The sequence below is a fragment of the Strongylocentrotus purpuratus genome, unplaced genomic scaffold (assembly GCF_000002235.5).
Source record: "Strongylocentrotus purpuratus isolate Spur 01 unplaced genomic scaffold, Spur_5.0 spur5_scaffold_5, whole genome shotgun sequence".
In the NCBI taxonomy this organism is placed as follows: domain Eukaryota; kingdom Metazoa; phylum Echinodermata; class Echinoidea; order Camarodonta; family Strongylocentrotidae; genus Strongylocentrotus; species Strongylocentrotus purpuratus.
This window is the reverse complement of record NW_022145611.1, coordinates 31,400,177-31,424,266: the sequence shown is the minus strand read 5'-3', so window position 1 is coordinate 31,424,266 and position 24,090 is coordinate 31,400,177. Positions and strand designations below refer to the sequence as shown.

Here is a 24,090-nt window from a genome sequence, read left to right as displayed (position 1 = left end):
GTATTTGACAAATAAAAACAATTATTCGTTTGACTCTTGTAAATAATAGGAAAATAATCTGACTGTATTTAATGAACCAACTTCGCTAACTGTTCGGCAAATAGAACAAAACATATTAGCTTTGTTCGAACTTCGGTCTGTTTTTTTTTCTTCTTCTCCCCATTTGCATTCTCTGTAAACCCAAACATTTAGATGTTTTGCAAATAGGTTCGGGCTGGAAGAAAATCATTTTGTGTACCATAGACCGTGGGTAATACCTTCGACCGTGTTTACAAACAGGCTTCGTGTATTAACGTAGCATTCCATGGGAGGGAGGGCGGAGTAAAGGGTATGATGATGATGGAGGGGGGAAAGATTTGAGCTGGAATATTTTGGACGTCGAGGAATTCGTGAATTCTGAGCTGAAATCGGATTTGTTGAAGGGGCTAATCGAGGTTGGTGATGTGATGTGAGCAGACCATCCCCTTACTTGAGGCCTGGTCACGATCGAATCAAACTCATACAGACTGTCTGGCGATGGGACATTAGACTGGGATGGATGGATGAGGGGAAGGAGTAAAACAAGACTGAAATCCTGTTTAAACTAGAGGATGATTTCATAGCAACCCCGTCGGTTGGCCGTCTATCTGCTCTTCATCCTTTCTTCTCCCGTCTCTCTGCCATTCTCTCAGTCACTCTCTTTCCTCCTCCCTCGCAATGATGATGTAGGCAAGCTGAAGACGATATGTCAATACACTTAACCCACCAAAGCTGTATTCTGACCGATGTTAATATGAACTACACTCTCACGCTGCAATATAAATCAGTTGTAGATGATGTGCCCTAAAACTTAGGGCTTCTTTTATTTTCAAATGATCAATAAACAGATCTCAAACATAAATTTACTTAATTGCTTGCAGACACAACACTTCTTCGGGCAGGCAATTGCTTAGTAAAGTCAATATGGGAACCCTGAACTTCAAATAAAAATGTAATATATAACAGAGTGTGTCATTTATTCTGCCGGTGACTATGTTAAATATCAGAGCGGCTCAATGTTTGTAAACCCTTGGCCAGCCAGTCTCAAAGTACATCCCCCATCTCAGGATGATATAGTTTACGCGTTGAACGCCGAATAGAGCGGACTCATTCCCTCCAAACTTTACCATTTTCTATCCGCCATGACTGAAAATATTTCAGAAACCATGGGAATGAGATTATAACGATTCAACGAACATTGCGAGAAGTTTGAGATGAGATACCAGTGAGTAGGGTAGCACTGGCGCACTCAGGGCGTGGCTGGATTGGCGCCACCCTGAGGTGCGATGTGGGTGCAGCTCTGTGTTTTGGAGGGTTAATAATGCGTGGTGGTGATGGCAGCATGGTGTTTATGATGGATCACCGTATGGGGGAGACAGACGACCAAAGGTTATCGCGATACCACGAAAAAAGCGCGCCAAGAATGAAAGAATTGGAAGACACAATGGGGTCAAAGGTAAGATAATTGATTCGTCACACCGACAAGTCATGAAGATAAATTTCATTGTTTGCATGAATTTGCAAAGTTATGTTGTTGGGTGTTCTTTTTAACTTCATCAAATGACAAGGGTTTAATACGCTTTAGATTTTGGTATAGCCATTTGTTAAAAATGAAAAACTGTAGATGATTGTTGACAATAAAAATCATATTTACTAGTAAATGCATATATCTGTATATCATATTGTGAAATAAATTTATGGATTGTCTTTGAACCATCTTTAACATACTTGGAATCATGCATTGGTAAGGAGAAAAACTTTAATTCAAAATCACTTTTTGAAATAAGGTGTTTGAAAGCTGCAGGAATTATGACAGTTAAACTTGGAAACCACTGGAATCTTATCATCACCATCACCACCACCGTCATCTACAGACACCGTCTTTGTTATCACCATTACAAACGTCTTTATCGTTATCATCTTCACAATGATCATTGTCAATATCTTGAAATAAGTTTACTTGTCTTTGTCATTTTCCTTGTTTTGATGTAAAATCACTTTAAAAAACCACCAACAGAAACAACAACACCAACTTATGACATAATGACGTATTCACTTCATATAATTACATTTTATAATATAAGCCCCATTTCTTTCTTCTAGGTTTTAACAACCAAAGTATCATTTTATATGGAGTAAAGTCAAAATAACATTTAAAGAAATAATTTCTCGGTAATGCATTTTTTTTACTCAGCTGGTTAAAAGATGCTTTCACATACTATGTGGATGGCATGCGTGTAATGTGTACAACTATATTTAATTTGTCAAATTGCAAATCAATGAATTGCTGATTCGTTTGATGAGTATAGCAGTGTACTTTTCTTCGAATCAAGCCGGAGAGCCGGAAAAAGCTAGCCGATATATCTGGGATGGGAAAGTGGACCAGGTGTGAACATGTAATTAAATATCTTTGATCGAAATGAACTATTTGAGGTTTTTAAACGACGAAATGCAATTGCTCCGGGTTCCATTCCAGCTCTACAACACACGAACCGTGCATCAACTCCCGTTACCTACATAAGTACTCGAAACACGTGTAAAACGGCAAATAGCTCCGGGCCTATTACAAAACCTGCGCTGTAACCTCACCGCGTTAAAGCCCTAAGAAAGAAAAAAAAGAAAAAGGGGGAATATAATTCTTTACTGCCCCAATAAAACTTGCCTTTATGATTTTGATATCCGCGTGTGATGAAATAGATGCCAAAAGGGCAGAATCGTGTGATGAAATCATGATTACATCTGCGATTGCATTGACTACGTCACTAGATGTATAATATAAACTATTTTTATTATTTGGCAAGAGCATATTTTGTATTTTTTTTCTTTTTTGTTGGTTAAAGGTCATGCAATCATTTCAGTTTCATTTAAAATAGGACCATATATGTCGGATTCGATTGAAAATACCGGATTGTAAACTTACAACTTAAGGCGTAATACATTTGAGTATTTCTTAGGGTCGTCTTAGCGTAAATGACATCATTTTTATTCATCTTTACAAATATAAATGGAAGTTAGCATCGAATATTAAGTGGTTTGTTTTATTAGCATCGAGTATAGTGTAGTTCCTGAAGATGAATAATAATGCAAATGATATTTCAATATATTCAAATATTGCATTTGGCAGACCATTAGCTTATCGTCATAATAATGTTGGCCTGTCCTGTGACACAATCATATCTATTTCTTTTGGTCAATTATTGACAGTTTAATATCTGTAGTTCTTTGGTAAACAAAATGACATATCCAGATAATCATAACAGTGAGTTATAGTCAACTGAATGTCACAAAATAATAATGGATAACTATAATTTAATACTAATTGCCAATACATTATTCACTCAATAGCTAACATAAAGTTAACCGAATTTATACAGGTGTGTATTTGACCTTTTTTCACAAAAACATTGATTTATCAATAGTAATGTTGAATGACGTATAGTGACAGTAACATGGAAACATGGTACACGAATTTACATATCAACTGTAGTCATTCGTCGTTTTTTCCTATTTCAAACATCACCTTTAATTTTAAAACCTCCCTTTTAAGGAAATAAATTGCTATTTTAGTAATAAGTCATCATCAATTTTGTTTATTTATTTATTTTATTTATTTATTTTTTTTTTTTTTTTGGGGGGGTCCATTCCATTGGCCCCCCACAGAAATAAAATATTTAGAAAAATAGCTCAAGGTTCATCGATGATAAACATGAAATAACCTTTTTCTACGTTGCATCTCTTTAAAAACTTCTTAATTATTCCAACAAGTTCAATAAATCAAAGATGGAACTAAACATCAAAGGCACCGAATAAAAGCTAATCGATCCTAATGAAGATTAGTTGAACAATATTGAGATTTTACATGAGCTTATGAATCATTCTCTTAGGTAGATGCACATTCAAAGCCTTGTAAGGCCACCGCCTGTGTATGGGATTCAATGGCGTTTTGTTCACGCCATATCACGCCATTAATACGTTTCACAACCTGTACTTAAGAGTAGGCTTAGAGATGTAACGGGGCTCAACGGTATATCTTGCTCAATACACCCCGCGTAGTATCAAAAACATTAAAATGTGAACAGAGTTCATTCAACTTTATTCAATTAATCCTTGTATATATCAATGAGACATTCTACCCAGGACTGATTCTACCTTGCGTGAAAGACCGATTTCTTTATTTCTTCTCGCTCTATTTTATGTTTTACGATCTTGTGTCATGATAGTAAAACGCCCTATCAAGCCGCGATCCGCGCTGTTTGGCGAGTAGCGGGCGGCAGGCCAAAGACCACGCCGACACAATGGGCGTATAATCTCGCGGTGAGGTGGTATATTTACGACTTGCTTTCTAGTAGCACAACATATGTTGCGTTTATTTTTTATCTCAGAAAACAGAACATTGTCGTGTAGCAGCCAGATAATTTCCTGGAACAGACATTGGGAAAATTTGTTGAAAATTTAAACTCTATTGAAGAAAACCTACACCAAATTCACCATGCGCGAGCTGAGGCAAAGTCATGCCAAAATTCAGGGCGATTCCCCCAAATGCGTATTCGTCAATACTGAAATATATAGTACCTTTATTTCGTGAAATTTTTAGATGGTTTGTGTTTTCTAGTGTTTTAGTTCACTCTTTTTCGTTCAACAATATCACATGAAAAACATGAAAAAATGAAAAGGCCCACTAACTCTATGTAGTTTTTTTTTGTTAATTACCCTTTTACGTATGTTACATAAGAAAAATAAAAAGGTTATATACCTGGACCGGTAGGTAAAGTCCCCACCCCCTCTTTTTAAACGGCTCTATAAAAAAGTACCTGTCCCCATAAAAAAGCGCTAAAATGTATTCATATTGAAATTAATTACTTAACATATCTACTTGCAAGCAGTGAAAATTATCATTATTACGTCTCATAGTATCCAATGATAATAAACGTGTAACCCATGTCTGATTAATGACCTCGGAAGACGTTCATCACAACTACAAAGTCATAATGAGACTAGAATTAATTGTCATTATGAAGTCATCAAATTATTGAAGAATATCATTGAGGGCCTCGAGTAGAGTCATTGGGTAGAAAGCGAAACAAAATCCATCGCCTGACAGCCAATCCTCTCTCATACCAAGCAGGTGCACGTCTACAAAAACAGGTGAGAACAAAAACTGGAGAAGAAGAAAGAAAAAAGGAAAAATACAAAAAGCTTTTAGTTTCGAAGAGGAAAATGTATTTTCTTCGAGCATAGTGATAATATGTCGGATGCAGAACGCCATAAAGGTATACGTTGCGATCCTATGGCATGCGCTTCCTCGCAATGACTAAATTCCTATTGTTATCCGGGAATCGGAGACATAAATTGATGGATGGTTTTCAAACGTGGGTCTATGAAAACCGATTTTGACTTCTATCACCGCAATAACATTTACAACACGGCTTAACCTCTGCTACTACTTAATGACTACAATGAAATATGATAGATAAAAGAGGACTTCTCAACCACTCCTTCCTATGTTTATATTCTTGTTTTGTTGTCAGCTATTCAATATTCTATTTTATTGTGAAAATACGAGTCTGTCAAAACTATCACGTCAGAAATAAAATGGGATATGCAATGCAATAGCTCTTGCTTACGTCAGAGGATATAGAATATAATAGAATGGTGGAAATAGCAATTACTATTAATGGGATGGTGAATATCATTTTCAGCAATCCTTTACTTTCGTCACTATGACGTCTTTTTCATTCAGACTCGGTGCTTTATTTGTCAAGTTAGTAGGACACTGCATCGTAGGTTAACTATGACGATATATACGCAGGCAATTTTTTTTTTACCCAAAGCCATTTGGTAGTAATATATATTGAAACCAAAGCAGACGCCAAATTGTGTAGCGATAGAGATGGGGTATATTCAGCGATAGATGAGTGGGCTGAGTGAAATTAACATCATTTTTTTTCATCTTTACACATTCCTTACATTCGTTCAATTAAATATCGTTGGTAATTTTTACAAGATTCGTTGGAACGTGGCGTATGAAACATAAAAACTAAAGCACTTGTATTTCAAGGCAAAATATTTTCTATTTTACCATGTTTACTTCATTAAAAAATCACTGTTTTTTTGCAAACAATCAATCCTACATAATGTCATTTATGTTTATACACATGATTTATTCATAAGAAACTAGTTTGAATATCAATTTCAAATATTTGATTTTCTGACAATGCCATATTTCATTAAGGTACAAATGTCGCTTGAATTAGGAACATATTCTAAAAAATCAAAACAAGTTTTGGGCAAGTCTGTTTTCCTGATTAAATATGAAAATTTGTCGAGAGATTCACACGAAATAAAATTAATCTAGAAGTAGGATCATAGCGGAGCCTAAAACATAAACGAACAGGAGGGCCGCCTCAATCAACTATTGAAAATTAAAAAATAGAAAGAAAAAGAAAGAAAAGAAAAAAAATGGAAAAAACACGATATGAAACGACGTCTTCTGTTATTCAAAGGCCACGGGTACGTTGAGATTAGTCTGGTCATCTTTATCGATTTCAAGTTGTCCTTTTCTTACAAGTAGGATTTTAATTCTCCTAAATTTTCTAGTAAAACACAACTAACCAACAGACTAGATATAAACATTTCATGATGAAATTAATTGAAGAAAATGAATGATAATATAGAATTAATGATCACTGTTGAAACATTCAAGTTACTTTTCTGATGGCTACAGAGCGATGCTAACAATTCTACTCGTGAGATGGCGTACACACGAACTGTTAAGGTCACATTTTCACCCCAGCAAGATTTGGTAACTGCCACTTCAATAACTGTACCTTTACTTAGACCCACTCTGATACGATTTTCTTCCTTTGTTACTAAATGAAGTAAAGTTACATAGAAATAATAAATAAATTCTAAATGATTAATATATATCATAGATATACTAATATAGGACACTGCTTTGAGAATATATTTGTTCATCATCCATAAGTTACTTTAATTTATGAGATCAAAAAGGCATTATAATTATAGACATTAGGATTTTATTTTCATGAAGTGTAAATAATAATTTTACAAAGGCATGGTCAATATAGAGTGCTGAGCAGAGCTAACAGTAAGATATAGTGAACTAACGAAGACAGTGGATTAAGCATGAAAAGTACAATTTCCATAACAGTTCACAAAAATGTTGTGATATTCAGCGTTGATTTGTTTTTGCCCAAACGACTGGAAACAACATGCGGGAAAGAAAAGGAGACCAATGCGCTGGAGGATCTAAGAAGAAACAATTAAAGAAAGAAGACAGAAAGAAGACAGAAAGAAGAAGACAGAATGCAAGAAAAAAAGAGAGACAGGCAGACAGAAAGAAATGTGAAAGGAGATTAGAAAAAAAAAAGATGAAAGGAGGTGAATAATCTCCCTCTTTTTTGTGACTGAAGCTCTAAATCAGTAAATATTTACAGTGTACTTGATTTACTTTGGTGCTGTTTGAAAACAACGCGGGGAATTGAACCCTTATACAGAGAACTTTGTTTTGTTTATCAAATAGATCAAAGAAAGACTGAGGGTAAACGAATAATGCCAGAGACCTGTTATATAATAAAGGTCTAAAACAAAATACAAACAAAGAGCTACCAACTCAATAATGCGCTGGATATTTAAACGTATTAAATAATACGACTTTTAGTTTTAATTTGAAAATTTAGGGTTCAAAAATATGTCAAATAGATTTTAAAAAGGCTAAGAATAAACGGATAATGTTCGGGACCTACTTTTTCTTTTTTCTGGACTAAAACAAAATACAAACAACATGCTTCAAACATAATACAAGAGTAAGGGTTTTGATACTCTATATATCCTAAAAAAATTCAAGAAATATATGTTTTAGGGTAAGTATACTATGGAACAGTTTTAGAAGAGAACTGTATACTTTACATTTCCACGGTTTTACTCATTTGTTTTGTGGGGGGGGGGGGGGGGTTACAGCCCTTCACCCATCGTTTGTACTCGTTCATTTAACATACATACAATCTTATAATTCATGTTTTACAACAAAGTGCCATGTAGTTATGTTATTTTTATAGAATATTATAAGGGCTGAAAAAAAAAACGTTGAGTTTTTACTGCATCGTATAGTCTGTATACACGCCAAGCTTTGTATCAAACACTTCTATTGAAAATCAGTACCATGTTTGCTCTTTTGGATGGCGTAGGTTAAGATTTCCTCGCACCTAAGTGTTGTTTGTTCGTGTACAAAGGTCCCCTAATTAGTGGAATTAGTGAGCCAAAAATGAGGCGGGGGCAACGAGGAGGCATAAAACACTTTAATACTGTAGTCTTGTCCCAAATATTTTATAACGAGATATAGAATCGGGGCAATCATGTTAATATGTTTGTAAACTCTAAATGTTCTGGAGAATCTTTCCTCGATTTTCAAACATTCATTTGCACTCTTTTTATCTTTGAAACTGAGTTTATATATTAATATGTTTAAAATAATCCGATTCATTAATAACAATGTCTGTGTTTTTTTAGCAGATGTTGCTGCATTTATTGATAAATCAAATATAAAACATTCAAATAACAATAATAGTATACAATATAATTGATTTACATAAGAGTGACAACTGAAATGCAGACATATACAAATGCATATATATATATATATATATATATATATATATATATATATATTTGAAAACTTAAAAGTATGGAGGTAAGTAAAATATTCAAAATAAATGCAGAGGCCAATTATGATAAGCATGAATGCTTGAGTCGAAAGCAGCCGTTTCGCGACAATAAGTTATAGTAAGTAAGAACATAAAAACAAATTAATATTGTTTCATGAATTTCATGCATCAGATCCCCCTTCTGTGTCTTAGAAATTTACCATTGTAGATTTTGACCGGAAACTAAAAAGAAAAACAAGTCATAGTGAAATACATTTTTTTCAAACCATCGTAGTTCAAGGGTCACCACTTTAAAAAAATACATGACCATGATGGTCATCGATTATCATCTGGTCAACTGATCATGGTCAGGTTGTCAAGGATGGACATGGTCATTAGAAGCTGATTATCAAACTCTAACAGAATGTCGAAATTGTTTTGGCCCTTCAATAAAGATGCCGATGTTCAATACGCCAAATGCACGATACAATACTTTTTGTGTTGCTAAACATTCATAATACATTTATCAATATGCCTACTTGAAGCAGTTTGTAAAATTTCGGAAAAGAAATATATTTTTGAATTAATATCATAATGTTCGCTTCTTGTATATGGCGCTTAAATATGTTCGCCACGTCTTGACGTTCATGACGCTATGAATGAACCTTACGGAAAAGCCTATTCTACTCGGCGAAAAAAAACACACAATTCAATCTACACAACTTTTTATGTAATCACAGATTCACGATGAATAAGATCGTATCGACCACTAGACATACTCATCATTGATGACCCATACTCATCATTGGCTCAAGATAATCACATCTTGTGAAAAAACAGTGATTGCAATCATGTTTTTATTTCTTTTTACAGTGACATGAAATGATAAATAACAGGGCAAACCTCTTGTTTATTACCATGTAAAGTAGTTTCAATTATTGTTTGCGGTAGACAACAATCGGGTCACTAATAACTACCTGTTATTGGTTACATAAAACTTCAGATAAATCAAATGTTGGATAATGTTTGTCCTATACTGCATGAATGAACACAAAAGGGGGCATTCACGATTCTAAAGTACACGATTAGTAGTCAAGTACGGGATTACCAAAATGGCGGACTAAAATCGTCTCCTCAAAATTTGCTTTAACGGTAAGATAACGACTGACTTAATTGAAGATAACAAATCTTAAACATATTACCTATATTGTCCGTGCATTAGTTAGCCAGGTTTATTACTTTTGTTCTTACAAAAGGTGAACAAATTCTTGGACGTAATCTCAGAAGGATTAATCCTCTAAACTTGGTCGTAAAATTTAATAATAATTGCGGATTATACACCAACGTTAAGTAGCAACAACCACAACTTTAGCATCCAGAGTGCGGCTAGGATCAGTAGGAAAATTTTGAGAATAACCACCCCCAAAAAACAATAGCAAGTTCTTTTGTGAGTTTAATGGAAACCTCTTAAGTACTCTGTAATTTCGGATCACGCAGAAGTAGAATTGGCAGCTTATGCTGAATCTTTAATATACATAAGCAATGCTACTAATAATATTAAGTTTGTGCAATGCGACAATTTCTGCATCTATGCTTTTCCAAAGTGGATTGGAAATCATTACACTGACCCTTTATTATTGGCAGTCGTTATAATTGCACGGTGCATTTCATACGTTTCAATCATATCGCAAAGCAGGCTATCTCACCTTTTAATTATTGCTTCGAGAATCATTCCAGAGATGGGTGTGGATGTAATGATTCTTATTTCTTTATGTTACCACCAAAAAAAAAATATAAAAAGAAAAACGACCTTCACTTGAGGTACTGAAGATTGCTCCGTGTCCTTTTTTCCCCTTAAATTCGGCGGGACAGGGTCGAACTCATCTCAAATACATATCAGCGAATAATGGAAATATATTTATTAATCTTTCGAAGCAAACATTCTCTTATTCAAAGGAAAGATTTGCTTAGCTGAGGAATAATTTGTTTTGACAAGCTGCAGATATTCATTGCATTATGATAGATGCTGTGATTTCATTCCTCCTTTTCCCTACCTTGTTGTCTTCAATAGAAGGCGTATGCTCAACCGTGTGCGGGACAAAAACCGGTCCGAAAACTTGTTAAGTCGAGAACAGCATTTCAATTTAAAAACGCCATTGACGGCTGTCATGCTTCTACAACATATTAAAGTTTTTTTCTTTTCTTTTCTTGTGTACTGAGGTAGAAGTGTTGGGAAGACACGTTCGAGTGCAAACTATTTTTGGGTGTGTGTGTGGGTCCTCGTGACCAAACAATCGACTTTCACGTCGACCTTCCAAGGTCACCGTTTTCAAGTTTAAGTTGATTCCATCTTGTTTGTGCTTCTAATATCGTCTTGGGAAGACTAAAAAATGATTTTATTCCCTCCTCTCCATTTGAGAATAAGATTTGTATTTCTTCTTGATCGTACAAAAAGGGGATTTTGATTGATGTGAGGGTCTCTTATTCTGACAAGACATGAGAGTTCTTCTGAAGATTCCGGTCAGAGTATTCATTGCAAGCATGTTCCTATAGTTCTCCTCTCAGCACACAAGCCTCAGGGGAATTGCACGAAGGGGGAGGTTCCCTCCACACCAAATCATTCTTATTTTCTCATCAATAAAGATGATCTTATTTTTCTTCTAGCAAATTTATAAGGATAAAGGGCGATTAAGATCTGGTTGACACGCAATCTTCTTGGACATGGCGTTTTCTCACGACCCATCCATGTAATGATGTAATACACGAAGAGACACGTCGATCTACCATACATCTGTCATGACCACTACACGGAAATCATCTACAGGGTATTCAATGGGGTCCATTGAAGGGGTGACGGGTAACAAACTCTTAGTGGTTATCTTACATTTAAGATAACAAACTGCAATATCGAGAAAAATACAAAATTAGAATTACATGAACATTTCTGCATTATGCATGTCATGGATTTATCTCTAGGACAGAGATAAGAGCAAATGAATAATGAGCACTGTCAATGTAAGTCCGTTTAACTTTAAAGATAAAGTTTAGTTCTGGTCATGCGATAGCATTATGAAAGAAACGTTGTGGAATCGATCAAAAAAGGTTCATCATCTAGTATATAAATATTGGTGTGTACTGCAAGGTTCTGGAATCGTCAAGACGTTAAGAAATTTAGCCCAGTCTTGGTAAAGTTACAAGCACTGTACACAGAAAGATGTATATGGGACTACACAAACATGTGGCATAAAAATCCGTTCCGATTGTTATGATGTTACATGCCATATTTAGAATATTAAGGCAATTGAAGAGCCATGCTTTTCAGGGAACATGTTTTATCTGATGTTCTTCCACACTTGCATAATGTAATGATAACGCTCACAAATTATTGTGTTACCTCTTCTCAGGACTCAACCTTATCTTTAAGGAGAGGAATCAGCTTCTTTTTAATTGCAGACGAAACGCGAATGAGTACCACCATGACGTCTCGTTGTGAGCAATACATAATTCGTAGGTGTAGTTTCTGCTATAGATTATCTGGGTTAAGAATAAATCCGTAACAAGATGCAATTATTCAGAACAAAATCAAATTCACCTGCAATTCAATTTTGCTCAAAAGTATGAGAAATTAATGCTTTTCCAAAATGAATTAAATGTATCTCGCAACCTAAAATATCTCCTTACATTATCAGAAAAACATAATCAAAACTACAGTTTTTTAATATATTTCATCTCATATTTTAAATCTTCTGCCTCTTCTGTCAAGCACAGTTATCTAAATATATTGTAATGTAAATTAGAAATCAAATAATAGTTATTCGTAAAGCAAAACAATGCAAACGGATCTGATACCAATTTAGTTTTTTCTTCATAGTTTTTGTTTAATTATAATGGCTATGTATACGTCCCGCCACACAGCAATAGTTCTGTAATTTTGTGAGCATATACATTCCCGCTTCTTTCCCCTTAATTCCTTCCATATCTCCCTTCCTTCATAATTTGCATCGTCACTGCATAGTCTGACAGAGATTAATATGTCCTATAGCATGTTAGTCATTGAGGTCCATACGCTTCTAACCATACCCCGTCTAGTTAAACATTAACTAGACTCCCACAATGGCATGCTATTCGGGTTCGAAGGCCACATAGATATCGCCATCGACCGTTGCTAAGCCGCCATTTTGGATTTCACCTGTTTTTCCTCTACCTCCTTCGTAGTTTCTTCTACGATACTCCAGTAATTATATTCACGGTAATAAATTTACACGATGGAAGAGTTGAAAATGGAATTTGATAGAAGACTGCTGACTGCTGAAATTGAGATTTCATGTTAATACTGATTCTAATAAACAGTTTACCTGAAAGATAAGATTACAACGAGGCTAAGTCGCCAAGTGATAATGAAGTTCTTGGAAGGTTGATGACGAGCTCATTAACCTGACTACAATCTTAAAGCATTGAAATACCGAGATCAATGTAAAAACTGGGTTCTGGCGAATAACAATTCGAATGTTTTTATTTGATTTGATTTGGTAGTACTTATAATAAGGCAACACATTGTTAACTGTTGCCTCACATAGAAATACGATGAATTGTACTCTGTCATTTGTGATATAGGCCTACTGCATGTCGGCATCTGTGAATTTAGTTCAAAGAACTACACTACAAAAATAATGAAGATTTTATAAAAACGTGATAGTATCACAGTAAGGCATACTCCGATACGTATGTACATTTATTGACATGGCTGGTGTGCTTATTCTAATCCACTAGTTTGCCAGTTTGCACAATTATTATCACGATTATCCAAACATTAAGACTGAGTTTTACCATCATGGCCTTTTTGTCTGTGATTGCTGTTTTCACCATACAAGGATATCTGTTTCAATTGTCACAGCATATAATCTTCAGAAATCCCCTCTTGTAAAGTTTACCTACAAACAACAGCAATGATGGTTATTAAAAGACCTAAACACAGAGCCATCATGATCATCCCACATTGAGTGTAAACACTTTTTGCTTCCTACATGGGAACGTTTTCTCAGAAAGCATCATAATATCATTAAACATGACGGAAGATCCTTAAACAAAAGGGTCCTATAAGTGAATGGCCTGTGAACTCCAAAATAACTACCTTCGATCAACGAGATGTCGATGACCTTCTGATGTTGTGACGTCACTTTGTTTTTGGCGCGATTAATATGTTTACATTTTTGGGTCGTCTGCGTTCTTCGGCCACATGAGCGTTTGCGCAGCAACCAACCACCTTCCATGTATGATCAAGTCATTGTCTCATATAAACACGAAGAGAAGAGAAGAGTCAACTTCATCCAGTTCAGCCTTTGTTTGTCAAAAGAACCCAAACCACTTCCTTGGGTCAAGAACCCTAAACCTTGACAGCAAATCTTGGCATTATTCGTCATCACCAGGCTTCAGGCTTCGACGCATGGTCAATAGCGACACAATTATAAACTGTCTGCAGTATTCAATGCGTTTATTTTTATATGTTTGTGTTTATACTCGTCTTCTTTTCCAGAAAACTGTCTCTCACCTTAGAAGGTTCCTTTCAATGTTTTGGTCTAAGTGGAAAGCTTAATGGTTGGTCAAGTTGCCTGTAGACATCATGTACAACAGTGATTATCTGTATTTTGTTGATATGGTAAGCAGTGAACAGATCCAAAGTATTACGTTGTGAAATAATAAGAGAAAGGGAATGTTATTGAAAAGAAGGGCAACACAATTATGTATATAAAAACAACTAAGTCAATTCAATTTAATTTGATGGACTTTAAGAATGAGAGAATGAAACAATCAGGTACATAAACTATTCTAAATAGAACGTACCACTTAAATGGAGGGAATGTCGAATTTTAGAAAAACCGTAGCTTTAAATTACACTGGTTTAAACATATTTAGAGGCATAACGAGGTCTTGTATATTGAAATGAATGCATATAAACCATTTTACTCTAAACATATTTCATGAATAAAGACAACTATTATTAAACTACAAATAAACCATTAACTTGAATAAATTTACATTATCACTGTATCTATTTATATTTGATAAAGCACTCAGTATCATTGCTTACTCAGATTTTGACTTGGTAAACACAAGCAGTAAATATAGAAATATATATTCTCATATTCTCAACAGAAGGGAATTTAGTAGAAAATTACATGTTTGCACCCATTTTATCGGAAAAAAGGATAATTCGCCATCAAGGAAACTCTCTAAAATATAAGTTATGATCTGCAAAGAGTGCACCCGACGTGTACCTGTATTTTGCATAAAGCATGACCGTGTAATTTTGGTCAGTTTACCTTATTGCTGCATTATAATCCTGTACGTATACCTCCTGTGCAAGGGTTGGTAGGATGAAGAGTTGAATAATTATGCTAATTATAAGCAAGGATGATCCTGGATCCCTGTGAGATCCTAGGAGGGTTAAACCGGAAGCTGGGATGGTAACTTTGGCGAGGTCAACCAGGTTGGTAGGGCCATTCTCTCGTCTCGCGGGGCACGAGAAGCCGGAAACGAGAAGTGTTTGGGGAAGTCTCGGATGTGTTGTTGGGAGGAGCGAGGCGGGGAGGCAGAGGATTGGGAGCTGGACGTGATGGGAGGGATGGGATAGGAGATTGGTGGATAGATAACGAACAAAATATGAAAGGACACGAGTAAATGGTATAAGTTCAGAAAGAAGGAGAAGAGGACAGAGAGACAGAGAGTCAGGGAGGGAAAGAAACGGATCAAGAAATACACAGGAATAGACAGAGAGATAGAGGGAGAGAGAAATAGAAAGAAAACGGGAACTAAATACGAAAATACACACGTAGCCAGGTAATTTCTAAATGATATAAAAAGATGGAGAAAGAGAGAGAGATGAGGGGTGTCGAGGTGGCAGATGTATGATGAGTAAGATAGAGAAACAGAGGGACAAATATTAGGAGAAAGATATTCATAATTATTCAAGCATTTACATTTGGTAGCAGACTACATTACGAGTTTTATCTGGCAGCCCTGTGTTTTGTAGACAATGTAAATTGTAAATTGACCCCTCCCCATTTGGCCTTCAAACATAGGGTGTACATAAGCTTCTATCTATTGACGGATCAACATATGGTCAGAAATGTGGATAACACGACAACAATGAAGACAGAAGGTGCATAGCCTTTTTAAACAAAATACATGTAGGTTCCATGTAAGGAGTATGATATTCATCATACATGGGACGAACGTATAGTCTAAAATGGCTGACTATAGGTGGTATATTCGGGCCAACGTTTTACCCATCCCAGAATGTTTACCCATCGAATAAAATAGAAGATGCCCAGCTCATCTTCCACCAACGGAGGCCGTTGTCATGGTAACCGCTTCACGGCTCCAGCCTAAAGATAATCGAAGGTTGTGATGAAACGATAAAGAACCACTGACTTTCTTTGATGAGACTGAATACTTCTAGACGTCTTACTACTTCCAAGACAAAAGCGGTAGGCCCAATGGAGAGCATATAGCAAGTCATATACGACGAAGGTATTGTACAATCTAAGCGTCTTTAAAGGCCATGTAACAGTGAATAATGAGAAGAAGAATATATTCTCAAACATAAGCAACATTCCAAGCTGACTGACCATGACGGATTTATGAAAAATGAAAGAAAAAAAAAACGAATGAAATAAACTAAATTATACAATTTAAAAAAGAATACGTTATCTACCATCATCTCATTTTTCTTTCGGCGTTAGGCAGATAACTGGAACCTGAAACGAATCTGTTTCCACGCGATTCAAAACACTATCTTATCAAAGGTTACATTGATTGAGGATATTAAGATCTAATCAAATTGTGGATGTGGTGAAATAAGTATTCAAATCATTTGATAGTTATCATGTAATGCATATATTGCAAGTTGTTCGTTCGATCACGTGGTTGCCAGCTCATCTCAAGATCAATCATACAGCTTGTTGAAAGACGAATCTTCCATGTTATCACTGTTATCTAGTTTGTTCTAAGCCTTCACTTGGACCTTGTGGACATGGTAGATGTTGCAAGTACTGCACTTGGAATAAATGGTCGATGGTTTGCAATTAAAGCAACTGTTAGGTTTAAAGAACATCATGTTATCTATCATGTCTACCCTGGGTCCTATGAAATATGATAATCAAAATTGGGCATTGAGGCTAGCCATTATTCACTGAGCATTATGCAATAATATTTATAATTAATTCGTGTGCTGTGTTTACTGCTTGAATGACTGTAGGATTCCCATACCATAGGCTCACGTTTTAAAGTATCACCATGACATGTGACCTTCATATCTAGCTAAAGGAGCCCCCCTCCCTCCCCTTGTCACTCGAACCATTTTTCATTTTTATCACCGCTGAACTTGAGAATGAGGGATTCTCTTCTTTGGAGGGAGGTGCACTGATGAATAGGTGAGTTGAACTTTCCTGTCAGGTGGGAGTTTGATGAGAGGGAAAGGAAAGGGGGAAGCAAAAAAAAAGAAGGGTGGATCTGAAGGCCCTTTGTAAGACCAGACCTTGTCTCATTTCCTTGTGAAATGTTTCTGAGTGGCACTTTAACGTGGTAGCTGCTATCAGGCCTGGTAGAACTGAGCAAATTTACATTACGGACCGGGCAGCTTGGGCGATGCATATCAAGCAGGGTCGGGGATGAAAAGAACCCTGCTTTTTATTCTTTTGAAAGAATGGGAGACAGAGGCAGAGGGAGCGAGATAGACAGAGAGGGGAGAGAAAGAGAATGGAGCGACTGAGCTTGAATGACAAATAACATTCATTTCGAGGTTGGGTGTGAATAATCAAAAAAAAGTTGAAGCATTGTGCACTAAGGGGAGCAAAAAAGTGAGCGAAAGGTCTGAAGGAGAAAGAAGGAGAAGGTACAAGGAATAACTCTAGGCCAAAGGAAAATGTAATGAATGAAAAGAAAAGTGGTTATCAACAGAAGAAACTATTCATAAGAAATGCCATTAATTTATTCTAATTTAGAATGAGGGTAATGGGGGTAGTATGGTACAAAAGAGGAGGTGGATGATAAGACGAACGATGGATAAAGAGAGATGGAGATAGAGACACACACAGAAGAATATGAAAGGGAATTGTATAGATGAAATTGATTATAATAAAAGAGCAAGTTATGTATCAAGATTATTCAGGTCGCGCCCCTTTGACATATTGTTTATGTTAGACCATATATAGCCGTTGCCTGATGATACAGCTGGCAATCAGAGAGGGAACACTAAAAGAGATAGCAAAACATAGAAAATAATGATAACATAATCATAAGCAGTTAATATGAAAAGCCAATTCACCTCAGAAACGTATCAGCAAACAAAATAGAACCGCTATGACTTCCTGCTTTTGTAATTGTAACTTCTACGATATCTGTAATGTTAGAACTTGATGCACCCATCTTCAGTAAAGGCACCAGAAAGACATTTCTTCTAACAACGCCTACTCACCAATACATCAAGAGAAGTAAGCACGGCTTTAAGGTATTGACAACCAGTCATAATATTATCGTATAATAGATTACAAAAAAATATGTAAATGTACTGAATAAAACAAAATATAAATGATGTCGTGGTAGTTTGTTATGTATATGTCTCCATTGAAACAAGCTGCCTGGTGAACGCAGCTAAAATCTTAATGGTCTTAAAATACAAAATTTGAACTATGCACGTAAAGTAAGAAAGTAGTCAAAATTAATATTGAAAAACTAAATTAACGTCATACCATGCATTTTAGAGATTGCAACGAACAAATGGAATATTATTTTCTTAAGTACTATTTTCATATTAAAAACTAGATTAAATATTCATTTTAACTCATTTCATAATACGTGTATATACCCCAAGTAATGGTATTCATCATAATTCCATTGCTCTTCTATGGAGTTGTATAGGTTGACTTTCAGGATAATTAAATAAAAAATACAACATTTTTGTTTGGATATTTTTATTTTTTATTAAAGTTAATACAAGAACAGCACTTGTTTGCTGCATTCTAACATATTGCGTGCCAGCAGTTAAACGATATTATACAGTCCTGAAGAATACTTCATCAAATAAAACCCCACATCGAGTGCGACCAATCATTTCAGCAATTACTGCACGCTTTTAAATGTTACAGGTATGACCAATTAACTGCGACGATGTGAGTTGCGTCTCTACGATTTTAAGAGACGTCAAGTTTCATTACTTTGAGTAATTATTACCTGCAATATCGAGGAAAAGGCGTAATTATTTAGAGAGAAAACGAGTACATGCAGAACGAAAACTTTTCTATGTGTAATTTAGTTGTAAAGAAAGCATAGTGATGTGTGTTACAAGATCCAAATAAAAGTTACCCGTAGTGTATGCAGATTTCCAGTCAAAATTACTTTGAAAAATCAGAGAACAAATATCTGAGAACAAGTATGAGAACAAAGATAAACGCTTGGATATAATAATATCAATCGTGACGCATTTCATGACGACAAAATATGACTTTTAAGATTGATAAATGAATTAATGATTTACCCCATTTTTGTTATTTCAGTTTTGTAAAGGAATAGGGGAAACGACCCTGGAAATACATCCCTCCCCCTCCCCCGCTGACAATTTTTGTCAACCTAGTCAGTATTTATGAAGCAACACGCACAAACAAATCTTATCATAATGACTTTAGTATTGATATGAAATTATTATTATTAGATGTGTACTGGTAATGACGGAGAATGAACCACAACAGGATCAAAATCACGTAGGTGTGGGCATCATTGCTGGTTTTGGGTAATTCCTGATAAAACTTTTTTTTGTTTTTCTTCCTAAAGCGTGTTAGTCAATTTTTATTAAATGTCAGGTACCTTTGGTTTAAATTTGATTTTGCTAATAAAATAAATCAATTTATATTCTAGATTTCTGTACTTATGAATAATTTTGGGAAATTAGAAACACTTGACATAATTATGTTAAAATGAGTGAGATGGCTCAACATTTATATTTGGACATTTTTCCTGAATATTTGCCATCCGTTTCTAACGAGAAAGGCAGACTATTACCGTTGTAAAAACTGGAGTAGAGTAATTGAATGGTTTTGAATGTTTGTTCCAGATAAACTGGGAAAAATTAAGCAAACGAATATTGGGGGGTAGAGAGAAAGAGAAAGGGGGAGAGATAGAGAAAGGGGTTTGGGCTGTAAAGCTAACAGGAGCAAACCTTGTATGATGGTTTGCCGTGCTTGTTGAAAGGAATCGTAATGGCGCAACGGTTTGCTGGCAAATAGAACCAGAGAAATGGCCGGTTTGGGTTTCAGCCTAAGATATGACGGCCAAAACTTTCATGACATTCTCGCATTTTTCGTCATTTATAAAGGCACGAAAAATTTGGCGAAAGCGATGTTTTATCCTCGTAGTTTAAGACATATACATGGACATGGGATGTTCCTTACATATCTCTGTCCTGTCTCCTTTCACTTGCAATATTTTGAAGGGAATAATGTGAGGATGAAAATGGATGGAGGGAGAACAAACTTGTCTGGTAGACTTGTCGTAGGTAAGAGCAAACAGTGCAACGTAGTTGACTGTATGCATAGCGACTCTGTACACAATCCTTGCTTCTCTCTACCTCTCCTTTTGGAGGCTGTCAGACGAATTTATAACCGAAGTGGAGTGAGAAAATAGAACCAGCAAAGAAAAGAGAAAAAGGAAGGTGCAAAATCGCCATTACACAGTTGTTCTGTCATCAGTTCCACATGCTCCAATAGCTACCCATTTAGATGACCATTTCATAAACCGGTAAGTTTTGGGCTCATTTCTTATAAAGCGTTTCTTCGCCATTACATTTTCCGTGAAATAAGACTTGCGCGAAATTCTTATCACTATAGTCAGATTTGAATTCTTAACACATGCAGCATGTCCGTGTATAGTACCTTCTTTTGATCTTATAAGAAGCTTTTTTAGGGACGCAAGAGAAGTTGAGGGAAATTGCGCAGGGGATGAGAGGGGAGCTAGAAAGAAAAAAAAAAGCGGGGAGACGGAACATGCCAGCATGGCCGGCATCGAAGAGAATCCCCAATAGTGAAAGCATCGAGTGTGATAGGGTTTGGGATCGGAACAGAGAGAGACTTGAGCGAGACGGACCTACATCCGACATACGTGACCATCAGACGACACAGCAGACGACCAGCTAGAATGACAATCAGCGCAATGGCGGGAAAAAGAAGGCGAAAATTGAGATGAGGAGGAAAAAGGGCGCGCCATAAATCCTGAAAGTAATTTGGTGAAAATGCTTGTGTTACGGACAAGGTAGCTGTTGTATTTTCTCTTATGATTTCGTCAGAAACATGCCCTTTGACATGGGATCGTAAACGGGGTAATTAAAAAAGATATCAGCTCATACCGAAATGCAACCTTGCTTGATTGGCGATGGGAAATCGAACTAGAAAAACGAGGGTTCTTAAAAATAAAACAAAACGAAATTGCATGCTATATAATTTGAAAATAGTATCCCATACATAATTTAACCAAAATGCACTGTTTCGCATATCAGAAATAAATAATCCACTCAAACTGGGGCCTTTTAGTATTCTTTTCTTTTTTCATTTTTACAGTGGATCTGATGGGTAGCCTATTAATTTTGTGCTCACCCATCGCTAAATTCTCTACTAGAACTGCTATGAAAGTCGGTCATAGTAGGATTGAAGTCAGTTTGCAGACCCACGGATTGTCTATAAAGTCAACATCTCGGTTATGCAGTGTTTTGTTCACAGTTAAATGGGACCAATTGAGATGAAATTGTCCATGAAATTCTTTTTTACACGATGCACTGGAGCATGCTAAAATTAAGCAGGCTTCAATCTTTTGGCTTCTGCAGCACCAATTTCAAAACTTCTTCTTCACCCGTCGGTTGCTCGCTAGCGGTCTGTCGCGCATTTCCCCCATCGTCTGGTTGCATTATCCTAAGAAGAAAAGAGAACTAATCCACCCCCTCTCCAGAGAGGTGATGAACATGGTACACCGTAAAGAGAGGAAGAATTATCAGGTGATCTTTGTGATAAGAGAAAATAAGGGGGAAATGAAAATAAGTTTGCCGGGCCGCAAACAGTTCTTTTCGCACACCAAAAAGTAGGTCATCTCTAAATCTTATGTTATGATCAAAATATGTTTTTTGATTTATAACTAATATCCTGGGGATTCAGAGACTCTCTCTGTTGAAATGGGAGATAGAGCGGGAGGGAGGGAGAGGGAGAGAGAAGGGGATGGAAATAGGCATATTGGAGAAAGGAGATGCTTATAGGCGCCTGTGAGAGAAAGTGAAGATGATCATGTTATCGATGAAATGAAATGGTAGCACATTTCACCAAGGTCGCTTAGTATTGATTGACATAGAATGAAACCGGCAAAGTTTCGTGGTTATTCCGTCTGTCCAGCACGATCTTCAAAATGGCGCCCACTCCAAAAATTGGAGAACCTGCTTCATGTCCGTGTTTTTGGCGTGCTAGTGAATTCCTTCTCTTGAACATCTTACCTCGCCAGACTCAGGCCTGGGGGCTGGAATCGACTTGCTGATCGCAGAAATCGATCGCTTTTGGTCTAGTTGGGATAGAAACAAGAAAGAAAAAAAGCCGGAAAGTAGAGATATTAGATTCTTTCTCGCAGTGTTATATTCTGTCAGTCGTGTATCTGACTTGTATAACATCGGCAAAACGGAAAGATGGCGAGACGCGACTTGAAAATAAAATGTGTTCGATGTGTCCGAATATTACACAACAAAGAAACCCGTTCAAATTAAAAAAAGAATAATAATAACCTTTGATTTCATAACTTGAATTCTATTCTCAACACATATAAAAGAAAATGGAACCCTGAAAATCTGAATATTGAAATAGAAATGTAATTCAGAGAAATGCCGGACTATTGAGCGTCGTACACCCCACTATCCTCTTATTTATTTTCTTTTATCCGTACAATAAACACTGGTATGCTATTCAATCAACATGATAATGTTGGTTGAATATCATTTTCCATCATCTTCCATAGGCTATTCATATTTTTCCACATTTATCTTTTACGAAAAGGATTATTATCATGAAATAATATAAATCTATTTAAAGGGTTCCTTCGTTGTTATTTATAATTATTATTATCATAATTCTTGATAAAATCATGTAATAACATCGAATTTTCGTTGATATCAAAGCAAAGAACACATCTTAGATAAAAGAAAAAAATACGTTGTAAACTGTAAACAGATCACATTGCTACATCATTTGAAATGTATAAGACGGTTGTCTCTTCTTGTAAATAGTCATATTCCAATCAGTTTCCCAAACATTGAAAATATTATTTATTGTTGACAGGATCCCCCTTTTTAAGCAAAACTAAAATTAGTACTAGTTAGGTCTCATGCCCTTAAAATTTTTAATCATAGAATTAGAGATTTGAAGAAACAAAATATTCAATGACAAATATAGTTAGCCATACATAATACGATAGAAATAATTAAGGAAACATGAGTACTTTTTCTACCGCCAGTTAATAAACTTGTTATATTTTCCTATTAAACAATCCTTTTATTTTATATTTTTATGAACATTTTCATAGAATCCTGAGAGATTATGAGACTGAAACATGTGTCGTTTATGTTGCATCCGCATTCATTGCGGTCATTATCAACGAATAATGGGAGCGATCTGTATAAATGATATCAATTCATTTGTTATAACATTCTATTCCAAGAAAATGCAGACTAAATGCAAGGTCATTATGAAAAACCACACAAAACCCCCTTCTAGTATAATGACATCGCATGTCGCTATCATCAGCGGATTGCTAACGAGTCACCACCCAAGAGGGCTGGCTGGAAGCGAGCCCAAAGTACTGTATACTCTGACCTTTGGACGGGCTGCATGTTTGTAGATTTGCACTAATTTTAAAGACATGTTTACTTATTAAGAAGATCGCTCGTTATAACCATCTTGTGGAGTGCATTAATTCACATACTTGAGGAAGTAGAAACAATGGAATATTTTAGTGAAAATAACATTAAGAGTGGAGGAATTTCAAACAGATGCCTTTATACTTTACTTTAGTCAAAATTACCGGATAAATATTGAAATAAAATATCTAGGACTGTTTGAGAAAAATAACATGACCCATTTTTCTTAATTTTCAAACTAATTGTATTTATATTTATATTTCTGTTACCATTGATACACATGGGGTAATTTAGGCGCCATTACAGCGGCCTTGAAATCATAAGGTTGCAGTAGAAGTGATACGGCGAAGCGACTGAGCGAGCGGGCACGGTAAATATAGCGGTCACTCGCACTGTCCCTACGGGCACCGTTCGGCTGGGACAACCAAGGTTACGTTCTGCGCAAAAACAACGACATTTTTCGTCTCTGATGTGAAG

At 35.9% G+C, this 24,090-nt stretch overlaps 1 long non-coding RNA gene across 1 annotated transcript in view; it reads left to right on the top strand.

Annotated features, from left to right (window-relative positions):
- The first annotated feature begins 355 nt into the window (after positions 1-355).
- Positions 356-24,090, top strand: part of LOC115929576 — a 44,878-nt gene continuing 21,143 nt past the window's right edge. The window contains exons 1-2 of the long non-coding RNA XR_004066562.1: positions 356-1,474; positions 12,086-20,471. This is a non-coding gene — a long non-coding RNA (uncharacterized LOC115929576). The remainder of the gene's footprint in view (positions 1,475-12,085; positions 20,472-24,090) is intronic.